Source organism: Phyllobates terribilis, unplaced genomic scaffold (assembly GCF_046119375.1).
Source record: "Phyllobates terribilis strain yellow unplaced genomic scaffold, ASM4611937v1 Scaffold_1__5_contigs__length_1240528914, whole genome shotgun sequence".
Lineage (NCBI taxonomy): Eukaryota > Metazoa > Chordata > Amphibia > Anura > Dendrobatidae > Phyllobates > Phyllobates terribilis.
Window position 1 is genome coordinate 701178144 of NW_027362761.1, and position 14419 is coordinate 701192562.

The following is a 14419-nucleotide window of genomic DNA, read 5'->3' on the forward strand; positions in this document are numbered from 1 at the left end:
TGCCATCTCTCCCACCATATAATGCCCTATGTAGGATGTCACCTTTCCCCCCATATATTGCCCTATGCAGGATGTCTCCTCTCCCCCATAGAATGCCCTATAAAGGATGTCACCTTTTTCCCCCATATAATGCCCCATGCAGGATGTCACTTCTCCCCCCCATATAATGCCCCATGCAGGATGTCACTTGCCCCCCCCCATATAATGCCCCATGCAGGATTTCACTTGTTCCCCCCCATATAATGCCCGATGCAGGATGTCACTTGTTCCCCCCCATATAATGCCCCATGCAGGATGTCACTTGCCCCCCCCCCCACCATATAATGCCCCATGCCTCCATACAAAAAATCAAATACTCACCTCACTTCTCACCTGCTGCCGCTGCTCCGGGCCCCTCAACCGCGCCGACGTCTTCCCGCTCTGCGCTGCGCTGCCTGTGACGGCTCATGAGAGAGCGCGGTGTAAAGACGTCACCGCACCCTCTGACCTGAGACGTCACAGTGCAGCAGCCGCGGAAGAGACCGGAGCTGCTGCGGAGGCACGGGGAGAGGTAAGTATTGGGCCCTGAGCAAGCGGGGGGAGCGGGCGCTGACACCAGCACCGCACCGCTCACGGGTCCCAAGGTGCACTGGGGTGCCCGACTGTGAGTGGGCCCCCCTGCCTGCTCAGGGCCCTGGCACTTGCCCGAGTGCGTCGGGTGCTGACGCCGGCCCTGTATATACCAGTCATGTATATCCTGTATACTGTATGTGCTGTACTGGGCGCACAGGCATCCAGTGTTATACACAGGATAATATGTGACTGGTGTAATATCTGATGTTCTGTAGTCATAGTGTAATATACAACGGTCACATGCTATCCTGTATATAATATCTGATAAGTGTAGCCATAATATATCATATACCAGTAGAGATCAGCAAATTTATTCGCAGAACACTGGTGAAACGGTCACGTCAGTAGTCCGTGGCCACCAGATCAGAGCCCTGCGAGCCTCCTCCAACCTACCGGCATCTCTTGCTTTGTAGACTTTGCATGATGTGATCTTTGCGGCATGACACATACATGACATTGTGCCTGGCTACAAATCAAAGGAAGAGAAAGAGGATAGTGTCAGGTGGGGGGCGGCCACAGGACTCCAGTCCAGCAGCCCCTGGAGATTGATCTGCTACCATACCAGGGTCCTGCAAATTAGATTGCTCATTTCTATATACAAGTAATATAGTCTCCTACAGTATATACTGTATGTGGTATACTATGTACACAGACATCAGATGGGATACTCAGGATAATAACTTACTTGTTCATCACATACTAGAACTTTTTTTCATTGCTGTGGAGTTAAAGTTTACATTGATTACTTGATTGATCAAGTATGTTTGAAAAAATACACAAAATATATTCATACATATCTATCTGGTAGACGTGCTTATGTGTGACCACATTTACACTGGCGATATGTTTTTAAAGGAGTGTAGAAAAGCACAGCGTACCTTGCTTTACTACATATCTGAAAATGTACGGTATATCCGTCTTAAAGAAAGTAACACGTAAGCATATTATGTACTGCACCTGACCAGTACTAACGCTTATCTGCTGTCAGTTCTTTCCAAGGGCAGCACTCAGACAGACCGTACGGTCATATGAATATATCCTGTGAAGCAGCCAGAAGTAAACTGGTTAAAGGGGTTGTCCAGTCTTAGGCTACAAATCTGCAGTCACTCTGTGTGACTGCAGACTTGTGAATCACATATTATGCGTACTGCACTTTGAGGATTATCCGGTGCCAGCAGCGGGCACGTGACCCCAAGTATGTTATTTGCATACATGCGGTCACATCCCGACTATATTTGTATGGCTTCACTCAATGCAAGTGTATTGGGCGAGGCCAGAAACAGTCTAGTTGGAATATGGCTGGGAGTATGCAAATTGTATACTTTTGGTCACATGACCGCCCGCCACCGGAGTGACTGCAGACTTGTAGTTTAAGACCGGACAACCCCTTAAAAGGATGGGCCGCTACTCATGGGCCACTGCTGTGTGCTTGCCTTCCAGGCTAAAATTTGCCAGCCAACCCTTGTTCTAACCCATCACTGCAGTAACTTCACTTTAGCCTATTCTGTAATGAGGCGACTAGAATGGAGTCTATGATGGGCTCCTATAATCACCTCTATTCTATTCCTGTCAGTGCTGAGCCGTCTACACTGGAGTTGTTCCAGTGAGGACCTCGCTTCAGCAACTCAACTCTAGTCGCCTCAGCACTGAACTGTCTAAAGTGGAGGCTCTGGTGAGATCCTCACTATAGCCACTTCATTCTAGCCATCTGACTACTGCGCTGTCTAAAGAAGAGCTGCTAGAAGAAGGCCCTCACATGAGCCACTCCAATCTAGATGCAACCATGAGGGTATATTCTACTTGCTAGTAGATTAAAGGAACGTAGTGATGTCATGATCACGTGACCACTCGTCTGTACAAGAGGATGTGGATTGTGATAATCAAGTGATCAGTATGAATAAGAGGGGTTAGGCTGTGGCTCATGCTGCACATAACACATCTGCATCTCTTGCTGCTATGGGCATAAAAGGGGACAAACTTATGGTGTGGCACCCATGCTCCCCTGACCTCAACCCCATTGAGAACCTCTGGAGCGTCATCAAAAGGAGTGTTTATGATGGCGGGAGGCAGTTCACATCTAAGCAACAGCTCTGGGAGGGTATTCTGTCCTCATGCAAAACAATTGAAGCAGAACCCATCCAAAACCTGACAAATTCAATGGACGAGAGCGTTCAGAAGCTCCTTTCGAACAAGGGGTCCTATGTGCAAATGTAACATCACCTAGAATAAAGTTTTGAGTTGAAAACTGTTTGATTTCAGTTTGTAATAACCTGCTAATGCTTATAATTTCAAAAATGACCATTTTTTTGTTCTTTATTAAAATGAAAAGGTTGAAAACTCTGCTGTGCATAATAATTTGGAACATGCATTTTGAGTGCAGTTTGAGTTTTTTATTTTTTTAAAAATATACTGTTATCATAGGCAGTTTGTACAAAAACCTTTCAATTGTACTTTAATAGTTATTTGACTGGAAAATTACAATGACTGCAATTCATATAGGTAATTTGAGAAAATCTGAGAAAATATTATTTGCATAATAATTTGGAACACTGTAGATTGTGCACATACCAGAGCTATAATTGTATATCGGTATACAGGTGCTTCTCACAAAATTAGAATAGCATCAAAAAGTTAATTTATTTCAGTTCTCCAATACAAAAAGTGAAACTCACATATTATATAAAGTCATTACAGAGTGACCTATTTCAAGTGTTTATTTCTGTTAATGTTGATGGTTATGGCTTACAGCCAATGAAAACAGTGAAAACACAAAAGTCTTTTTCTCAGTAAATTAGAATACTTTATAACAACAGCTTGAAAAATAATTTTAAAATCTGTAATGTTGGCCTACTGAAATATATGTTCAGTAAATGCACTCAATACTTGGTCCGGGTTCCTTTTGCATCAATTACTGCATCCATGCGGCGTGGCATGGAGGCGATCAGCCTGTGGCACTGCTGAGGTGTTTTGGAACCCCAGGTTGCTTTGATAGCAGCCTTCAGCTCGTCTGCATTGTTGGGTCTGGTGTCTCTTATCTTCCTCTTGACAATACCCCATAGATTCTTTATGGGGTTAAGGTCAGGCGAGTTTGCTGGTCAATCAAGCACAGTGATACTGTTGTTTTTAAACCAGGTATTGGTACTTTTGACAGTTTGGACAGGTGCCAAGTCCTGCAGGAGAATGAAATTTCCATCTCCAATAAGCTTGTTGGCAGAGGGAAGCATGAAGTGCTCCAAAATTTCCTGGTAGACGGCTGCGCTGACTTTGGTCTTGATAAAACCCAGTGGACCTACACCAGCAGATGACATGGATCCCCAAACCATCACTGATTGTGGAAGCTTCACACTAGACCTCAAACAGCTTGGATTGTGGCCTCTCCACTCTTCCTCCAGACTCTGGGACCCTAATTTCCAAATGAAAATTGGAATTCTGGGACCTTGTGGAGTGTCAATGACTGCCTTCTGGACATCTGTCAGCAGTCTTCCCCATGATTGTGAAGCCTACTGAAACAGACTAAGGGACCTTTTTAAACGCTCAGGAAGCCTTTGCAGATGTTTTTTTACTAATTACCGTATTCTAATTTACTGAGATAATGACTTTTGTGTTTTCATTGGCTGTAAGCCATAATCATCAACATTAACAGAAATAAACACTTGAAATAGATCACTCTGTTTGTAATGACTCTATATAATATATGAGATTCACTTTTTGTATTGAAGAACTGAAATAACTTAACTTTTGATGATATTCTAATTTAGTGAGATGCACCTGTATATAAAGAATAAAATATAATAGTACTGGTAAGGTATAAATGACTGATAGAATACATAAAGTGACAAGTGCTATGTGCAAAACAATGCCATACATCAGCGTTTCGCCCTTTCTTCATCAGGGGGCACCCACTGATGAAGAAATGGAGGTGGCGAAACGCTCATTGGGGCGCGGGGACAGTCACTCCACATCTTATTTTTTGATTAGTGAGTACATTGGCTGCTTTGCTCTGATGTTATATTGTACTGGGTTAAAGTGGTTCAGGTACCACTCTGGGAAGTCTCCCCTATACTGACTTAGTGTGTTGTTTTCCATACAGTACAGATCAAATGTTTGGACACACCTTCTCATTTAAAGATTTTTCTGCATTTTCATGACTATGAAAATTGTACATTCACACTGAAGGCATCAAAACTATGAATTAACACATGTGGAATTATATACTTAACAAAAAAGTGTGAAACAACTGAAAATATGTCTTATATTCTAGGTTCATCAAAGTAGCCACCTTTTGCTTTGCTGACTGCTTTGCACACTCTTGGCATTCTCTTGTTGAGCTTCAATAGGTAGTCACCGGAAATGGTCTTCCAACAATCTTGAAGGAGTTCCCAGAGATGCTTAGCACTTGTTGGCCCTTTTGCCTTCACTCTGCGGTCCAGCTCACCCCAAACCATCTTGATTGGGTTCAGGTCTGGTGACTGTGGAGGCCAGGTCATCTGGCATAGCACCCCATCACTCTCCTTCTTGGTCAAATAGCCCTTACACAGCCTGGAGGTGTGTTTGGGGCCATTGTCCTGTTGAAAAATAAATGATGGTCCAACTAAACGCAAACCGGATGGAATAGCATGCAGTTGCAAGATGCTGTGGTAGCCATGCTGGTTCAGTATGCCTTCAATTTTGAATAAATCCCCAAAATTGTCACCAGCAAAGCACCCCCACACCATCACACCTCCTCCTCCATGCCTCACGGTGGGAACCAGGCATGTAGAGTCCATCTGTTCACCTTTTCTGTGTCGCACAAAGACACGGTGGTTGGAACCAAAGATCTCAAATTTGGACTCATCAGACCAAAGCACAGATTTCCACTGGTCTAATGTCCATTCCTTGTGTTCTTTAGCCCAAACAAGTCTCTTCTGCTTGTTGCCTGTCCTTAGCAGTGGTTTCCTAACAGCTATTTTACCATGAAGGCCTGCTGCACAATGTCTCCTCTTAACAGTTGTTGAAGAGATGTGTCTGCTGCTAGAACTGTGTGGCATTGACCTGGTCTCTAATCTGAGCTGCTGTTAACCTGCGATTTCTGAGGCTGGTGACTCGGATAAACTTATCCTCAGAAGCAGAGGTGACTCTTGGTCTTCCTTTCCTGGGGTGGTCCTCATGTGAGCCAGTTTCTTTGTAGCACTTGATGGTTTTTGCAACTGCACTTGGGGACACTTTCAAAGTTTTCCCAATTTTTCGGACTGACTGACCTTCATTTCTTAGAGTAATGATGGCCACTCGTTTTTCTTTACTTAGCTGCTTTTTTCTTGCCATAATACAAATTCTAACAGTCTATTCAGTAGGACTATCAGCTGTGTATCCACCAGACTTCTGCACAACAGAACTGATGGTCCCAACCCCATTTATAAGGCAAGAAATCCCACTTATTAAACCTGACAGGGCACACCTGTGAAGTGAAAACCATTTCCGGTGACTACCTCTTGAAGCTCATCAAGAGAATACCAAGAGTGTGCAAAGCAGTCATCAAAGCAAAAGAGGGCTACTTTGAAGAACCTAGAATATAAGACATATTTTCAGTTGTTTCACACTTTTTTGTTAAGTATATAATTCCACATGTGGGAATTCATAGTTTTGATGCCTTCAGTGTGAATGTACAATTTTCATAGTCATGAAAAGACAGAAAAATCTTTAAATGAGAAGGTGTGTCCAAACTTTTGGTCTGTACTGTATATATTTGATGTATGTGGTGTATAGTTGCTCTTACCTTCCCCTTTATTTAATTGTTATGCACTGGCCACTTTAACTTAAAATAGATTAAGTGTTTATGGTAGTGCATTCAGCAATGCACAGAACCATAGTGTGAACATCCACTGATGTCTGATGTATGGCATTATTTTGCACATAGCACTTGTCACTTTATGTATTCTATCATCAGTCATTTATACCTTACCAGTACTATTATATTTCATTCTTTATATATGTGAATAATTTACACACGGCACTTGTCACTTTATACATATTTGATTAGTATATAATATATTTGTACTTTTCTAGTGTTATTCTAGTGCAATCATGTTTTTGAACAATACATCCAATGGTATGTTATAGAATATAATATGGAGTGCCTCTCCCTCTTTTGCGGTACTATGTTGTTTTAAACTTTCTATTTGTGTATAATAAAAGAATCTGTGGTTTAATACTCTGGTTATTTGGGCCTTTTTCTTAATACATGGGCCCGTATGCTGATGATGTGAAGAATGAATAAGAGCAAGAGTAAGTTTTTGCAGAGTGAAAGGTAAGAAAAGCTTAAATATTAGAGATGTTTTTGAGGTGCAGGTGACATGAGCAAGAGAGTGATCGGACGTAAGGACTGAATGAAAGATCGGAGTCAAATATAACCCAAAGACAGCGGGTGTGCTGCTGGGGAGTAATGGTAGAAGCACAAACGTAAATGGGATTTTCAGATAAAGGTAGGTTAGTGGAGGGAGGGAACACAAGGAGTTCAGTTTTTGACAGATTCAGATTTAGATAGAGGGAGGACATGATGTTATGTGGGGGGTGATGTCAGGAGACTATGTGTATAATTGGGTGTCACCAGCATATAGATGGGACTGAAACTGAATCTATTGTTGGTTTGTGCAATAGGGGCAGTACATAGGCATAAGAGGAGGGGACCTAGAACGAAACCCTGAGGAACCCCGACAGTAAGATGAATAGGAGAGGAGCAAGTAAAAGATTCAGGGAAGGAGTGGTCAGAAAAGGCAGGAGGAGAACCAAGAGCGAGCAGTATCCTTGAGCCCAATTGAGTTGAGCATAGTGAGGAGCTGGTCGTCCACAGTGCAGAGATTGGAGACAGGTCTGTAGTTAGCAGTGCAGTTCTGGTTGAGTGATATATTTTTTAAGTAATGGGTGTATGCTGTAGTATTTGAAGAACGAGGGAAAGATACCAGATAAGAGAGGTTAAATATTTTAGTTCGGTGAGTGGCAATATCCGGGGAAAGGACTGAATGAGATGTGAGGGAATAGGTTCACTGGTGCACATAGTAGGGTGACCAAATGAGAGGAGCTTGGTAACTTCTTTGGTAACTGGTTCAAAGCTAGATGAAGTGCAGGAGGGAAGAGAATGCATGATATTATGGAATTGGAAGAAAATTTCCTGCCGGATATGGTAAATTTTATCTTTGAAATAATTTGTTAGATCGTCAGCGCTGAGATTGGTAGTTGAGGCCTGCACTCTTGGACAGAGGAAATTAAAAGGATCAGAGTGCTTTAGGATTGTTGGATAGTGCGGTGATGAGGATGTTGAAGTAGGCTTGTTTGGAAAGGTGAAGGGCAGAGTTGAATGTTTTAAGCATAAATTTATAATTGATGAAGTTCCCGGTCAGATTTGATTTTCTCCAGACGTTCGGCACACCTGGAACACCGCAGGAGAAAAAGTTTTGCAGCTTATGCAAGGGTTGCCGCCATCTGTGCGGAGTTGTTCTATGTGTAGGAGATGCAGCTTCTTTCATCCAGGGCACTTTGCAGTGTTTCATTATACACTGCTCAAAAAAATAAAGGGAACACTCAAATAACACATCCTAGATCTGAATGAATAAAATATTCTCATTGAATACTTTGTTCTGTACAAAGTTGAATGTGCTGACAACAAAATCACACAAAATTCATCAATGGAAATCAAATTTATTAACCAATGGAGGCCTGGATTTGGAGTCACCCCCAAAATCCAACTTTGATGTAATGTCCTTAAAACAAGTCAAAATGAAGCTCAGTATTGTGTGTGGCCTCCACGTGCCTGTATGACCTCCCTACAACGCCTGGGCATGCTCCTGATGAGGTTGCGGATGGTCTCCTGTGGGATCTCCTCCCAGACCTGGACTAAAGCATCCACCAACTCCTGGACAGTCGGTGGTGCAGCATGACGTCAGATGGAGCGAGACATGATGTCCCAGATGTGCTCAATCGGATTCAGGTATGGGGAATGGGCGGGCCAGTCCATAGCTTCAATGCCTTCATCTTGCAGGAACTGCTGACACACTCCAGCCACATGAGGTCTAGCATTGTCCAGCATTAGGAGGAACCCAGGGCCAACCGGACCAGCATATGGTCTCACAATGGGTCTGAGGATCTCATCTTGGTACCTAATGGCAGTCAGGCTACCTCTGGCGAGCACATGGAGGGCTGTGCGGCCCTCCAAAGAAATACCTCCCCACACCATTACTGACCCACTGCCAAACCGGTCATGTTGAAGGATGTTGCAGGCAGCAGATCGCTCTCCACAGCGTCTCCAGACTCTGTCACGTCTGTCACATGTGCTCAGTGTGAACCTGCTTTCATCCGTGAAGAGCACAGGGCACCAGTGGCGACTTTGCCAATCCTGGTGTTCTGTGGAAAATGCCAAGCGTCCAGCACGGTGTTGGGCTGTCAACACAACCCCCATCTGTGGACGTCAGGCCCTCATACCACCCTCATGGAGTCGGTTTCTAACCGTTTGTGCAGACACATGCACATTTGTGGCCTGCTGGAGGTCATTTTGCAGGGCTCTGGCAGTGCTCCTCCTGTTTCTCCTTGCACAAAGGCGGAGGTAGCAGTCCTGCTGCTGGGTTGTTGCCCTCCTACGGCCCCCTCCACATCTCCTGGTAGCGCCTCCAGCCTCTGAACACTACGCTGACAGACACAGCAAACCTTCTTGCCACAGCTCGCATTGATGTGCCATCCTGGATGAGCTGCACTACCTGAGCAACTTCTGTGGGTTGCAGAGCCCACCTCATGCCACCACGAGTGTGAAAGCACAACCAACATTCAAAAGTGACCAAAACATCAGCCAGAACGCATTGGTACTGAGATGTGGTCTGTGGTCCCCACCTGCAGAACCAGTCCTTTATTGAGTGTGTCTTGATAATTGCCAATATTTTCCATCTATTGTCTATTCCATTTGCACAACAGCATGTGATATTGATTGTCAATCAGTGTTGCTTCCTAAGTGGACAGTTTGATTTCACAGAAGTTTGATTTACTTGGAGTTATATTCTGTTGTTTGTGTTCCCTCTATTTTTTTGAGCATCCTTCCCAATCACAGAGAAAACTGCTCTCCCTCCTCCTGCCCTACACTGATCTACGTGATCAGTGCCGAGCAGGAGTGGAAGTCACCGGGACCTGCATGAAAGATGCATGTCCTGAGCTGCTGAGAGACCTTAGACTGGACTAGCTCCAGGAACTTTCACGTCATGTGATCAGTCATATGCCTGGAAGAAACTACAAGAAATGGTAATATACAGTTTGTGTATGTGTGATACATATGTAGCAGAGGTGTGTGTATATATGTGATACATATGTAGCTGAGCTGTGTGTGTGTGTATATACAGTGGGTATGGAAAGTAATCAGACACCTTTAAAAATTTTAATTTTTCACTGTTTCATTGCAGCCATTTGGTAAATGCTAAAAAGTTTTTTTTTTTGCATTAATGTACACTCTGCACCCCATCTTGACTGAAAAAACCCTGAAATCTAGAAATTTTTGCAAATTTATTTAAAAAGAAAAACTGAAATATCACATGGTCATAAGTATTCAGACCCTTCACTCAGACACTCATATTTAAGTCACATGCTGTCCATTTCCTTGTGATCTTCCTTGAGATGGTTCTACTCCTTCATTGGAGTCCAGCTGTGTTTAATTAAAGTGATAGGACTTGATTTGGCACACACCTGTCTATATAAGACCTCACAGCTCACAGTGCATTTCAGACCAAATGAGAATCATGAGCTCAAAGGAACTGCCCATGGAGCTCAGAGACAGAATTGTGGCAAGGCACAGATCTGGCCAAGGTTACAAAAGAATTTCTGCATTACTCAAGGTTCCTAAGAGCACAGTGGCCTCCATAGTCCTTAAATTGAAGAAGTTTGGGACCACCAGAAGTTCTCCTAGACCTGGTCATCCAGCCAAACTGAGCAATCATGGGAGAAGAGCCTTGGTGAGAGAGGTAAAGAAGAACCCCAAGATCACTGTGGCTGAGCTCCAGAGATGCAGTAGGGAGATAGGAGAAAGTTCCACAAAGTCAACTATCACTGCAGCCCTCCACCAGTCAGGCCTTTATGGCAGAGTGGCCCGACGGAAGCCTCTCCTCAATGCAAGACATATGAAAGCCAGCATAGAGTTTGCTCAAAAATAAATGAAGGACTCCCAGACTATGAGAAATAAGATTATTTGGTCTGATGAAACAAAGATTGAACTTTTTGGTGATAATTCGAAGCGGTATGTGTGGAGAAAACCAGGCACTGCTCATCACCTGCCCAATACAATCCACACAGTGAAACATGGTGGTGGCAGCATCATGCTATGGGGGTGTTTTTCAGCTGCAGGGACAGGACGACTGGTTGCAATTGAAGGAAACATGAATGCGGCCAAGTACAGAGGTATCCTGGAAGAAAACCTCTTCCAGAGTGCTCTCGACCTCAGACTTGGCCGAAGGTTCACCTTCCAACAAGACCATGACCCTAAGCACACAGCTAAAATAACAAAGGAGTGGATTCAGAACAACTCTGTGACCATTCTTGATTGGCCCAGCCAGAGCCCTGACCTAAACCCAATTGAGCATCTCTGGAGAGATCTGAAAATGGCTGTCCACCAACGTTCACCATTCAACCTGACGGAACTGGAGAGGATCTGCAAGGAAGAATAGCAGAGGATCCCCAAATCCAGGTGTAAAAAACTTGTTGCATCATTTCCAAGAAGACTCATGGCTGTACTAGCTCAAAAGGGTGCTTCTACTCAATACTGACCAAAGGGTCTGAATACTTATGACCATGTGATATTTCAGTTTTTCTTTTTTAATAAATTTGCAAAAATTTCTACATTTGTTTTTTTTTCAGTCAATATGGGGTGCAGAATGTACATTAATGAGAAAAAAAATGAACTTTTTAGAATTTACCAATTAGCTGCAATGAAACAAAGAGTGAAAGATTTAAAGGGGTCTGAATACTTTCCGTACCCACTGTATATGTGATGCATATATAGCAGAGCTGTATGTATATGTGATGCATATGTAGCAGAAATGTGTGTATATATACACTACTGTTCAAAAGTTTGGGGTTACCCAGACAATTTTGTGTTTTCCATGAAAACTCAAACTTTTATTTATCAAATGAGTTGCAAAATGAATAGAAAATATAGTCCAGATATTGACAAGGTTAGAAATAATGATTTTTATTTGAAAGAATATTTTTTTCCATCAAACTTTGCTTTCATCAAAGAATGCTCCATTTGCGGCAATCCCTTTGGCATTCTAACTGTTAATTTGCTGAGGTAATCTTGAGAAATTTCACCCCATGCTTCCTGAAGCCCCTCCCAAAAGTTGGATTGGCTTGATGGACACTTTTTGCGTACCATACGGTCAACCTGCTCCCACAACAGCTCAATGGGGTTGAGATCTGGTGACTGCGCTGGCCACTCCATTACAGATAGAATACCAGTTGCCTGCTTCTTCCCTAAATAGTTCATAGAAGAAACCTGGGAGTCTGAACTGAAACGTATATTGATGTGCATGCAAAATGTAAATGCATGTTCACATAAGGCCATTAGACAGAAAAAAACAAAGACAAAAGCAAAATACACTAATACCTAAAAGTAAATGGATAAATCGCACAGTGCTAACTAAATACCCTTAATTATTTATCATTATTTTTATGCACTGTGCAATTTATCCATTTACTTTTAGGTATTAGTATATTTTGCTTTTGTCTTTGTTTTTTTTCTGTCTAATGGCCTTATGTGAACAAGCATTTACATTTTGCATGCACATCAATATACGTTTCAGTTCAGACTCCCAGGTTTCTTTTTTGTAGTCTAATGTGCTTTAGTGCATATAAGGGTGTGGCCGCCCTTTGTCTGAGCTGAAAGGTTCATTCTGCCTCTCAGGTCCATGCTTTCTACTAAGGTGTTAAGTCTCTCTGCCCTTATCCATATGTATGTCACTTGACAAATGGTAAGGTTTTAATATTAGAGTTAGGACTGTCCCATAAAGGTTGCCGTGACGTGGCGGGATGGCTTTTACATTATTTTGATCAAAATTTATGTTAACTAAATACCCTTTATTATTTATCATTATTTCTATGCACTGTGCAATTTATCCATTTACTTTTAGGTATTAGTGTATTTTGCTTTTGTCTTTGTTTTTTTTCTAAATAGTTCATGCATAATTTGGAGGTGTGCTTTGGGTCATTGTCCTGTTGTAGGATGAAATTGGCTCCAATCAAGCGCTGTCCACAGGGTATGGCATGGAGTTGCAAAATGGAGTGATAGCCTTCCTTATTCAAAATCCCATTTACCTTGTACAAATCTCCCACTTTACCAGCACCAAAGCAACCCCAGACAATCACATTACCCCCACCATGCTTGACAGATGGCGTCAGGCACTCTTCCAGCATCTTTTCAGTTGTTCTGCATCTCACAAATGTTCTTCTGTGTGATCCAAACACCTCAAACTTTGATTCGTCTGTCCATAAAACTTTTTTCCAATCTTCCTCTGTCCAATGTCTGTGTTCTTTTGACTATATTAATCTTTTCCTTTTATTAGCCAGTCTCAGATATGGCTTTTTCTTTTCCACTTTGCCCTGAAGGCCAGCATCCCGGAGTCGCCTCTTCACTGTAGACGTTGACAGTGGCGTTTTGCGTGTACTATTTAATGAAGCTGCCAGTTGAGGAGCTGTGAGGTGTCTATTTCTCAAACTAGAGACTCTAATGTACTTGTCTTGTTGATCAGTTGTGCAGCGGGGCCTCCCACGTCTCTTTCTACTCTGGTTAGAGCCTGTTTGTGCTCTCCTCTGAAGGGAGTAGTACACACTGTTGTAGGAAATCTTCCGTTTCTTGGAAATCTCTTGCATGGAATAGTCTTCATTTCTAAGAACAAGAATAGACTTTCGAGTTTCACATGAAAGTTCTCTTTTCTGGCCATTTTGAGAGTTTCATAGAACAAACAAATGTAATGCACCAGATTCTCAACTAGCTCAAAGGAAGGTCAATTTTATAGCTTCTCAAATCAGCCAAACCATTTTCAGCTGGGCTAACATACTTGTGCAAGGGTTTTCTAAATATTCATTAGCCTTCTTACACAGTTAGCAAACACAATGTACCATTAAAACACTGGCGTGTTGGTTGTTGGAAATGGGCCCCTATACACCTATGTGCATATTGCAATAAAAAAAAGACGTTTGCAGCTAGAATAGTCATTTACCACATTAACAATGTATAGAGTGTATTTCTGATTCATTTAATGTTAGCTTCATTGAAAAAAAATGTGCTTTTCTTTCAAAAATAATGAAATTTCTAAATGACCCCAAAATTTTGAACGGTAGTGTGTGTATATGTGTGTGATGCATATGCAGCAGAGCTGTGTGTGATGCATATGTAGCAGAGCTGTGTGTGTATATATTCTAGAGATTCACACAGGCAATGCAGGTTTGGTCCAAACACACAGTTTTTATTGCTTTCCACAGGTTGCACAGAACCAAAAGACAAAAACATAAATACCTAGCCTTGTCCAGGCGCTAACTAAACAAACCAGACCCTGGCTACTCAGACACGGCTGAGCTAACCGCAGCTCAGTCAAACAAAACAGCCATTGTCCATAGCAATCACTGATATTTGCAGTTCTCTGCAGACTCTTCACAGAGGTGGATTCTGGCCTGTCTCGCTCTTCAGTTCCAAGGCACATCCAGTCTGATAAGCTTATCCTAGCTGCCTGGTTATATGCAGGGCTAGCCAGATCAGAACCTGTAGAGCTAGAATTTAACCATAGCCTACCAGGCATTGCTAATATATATA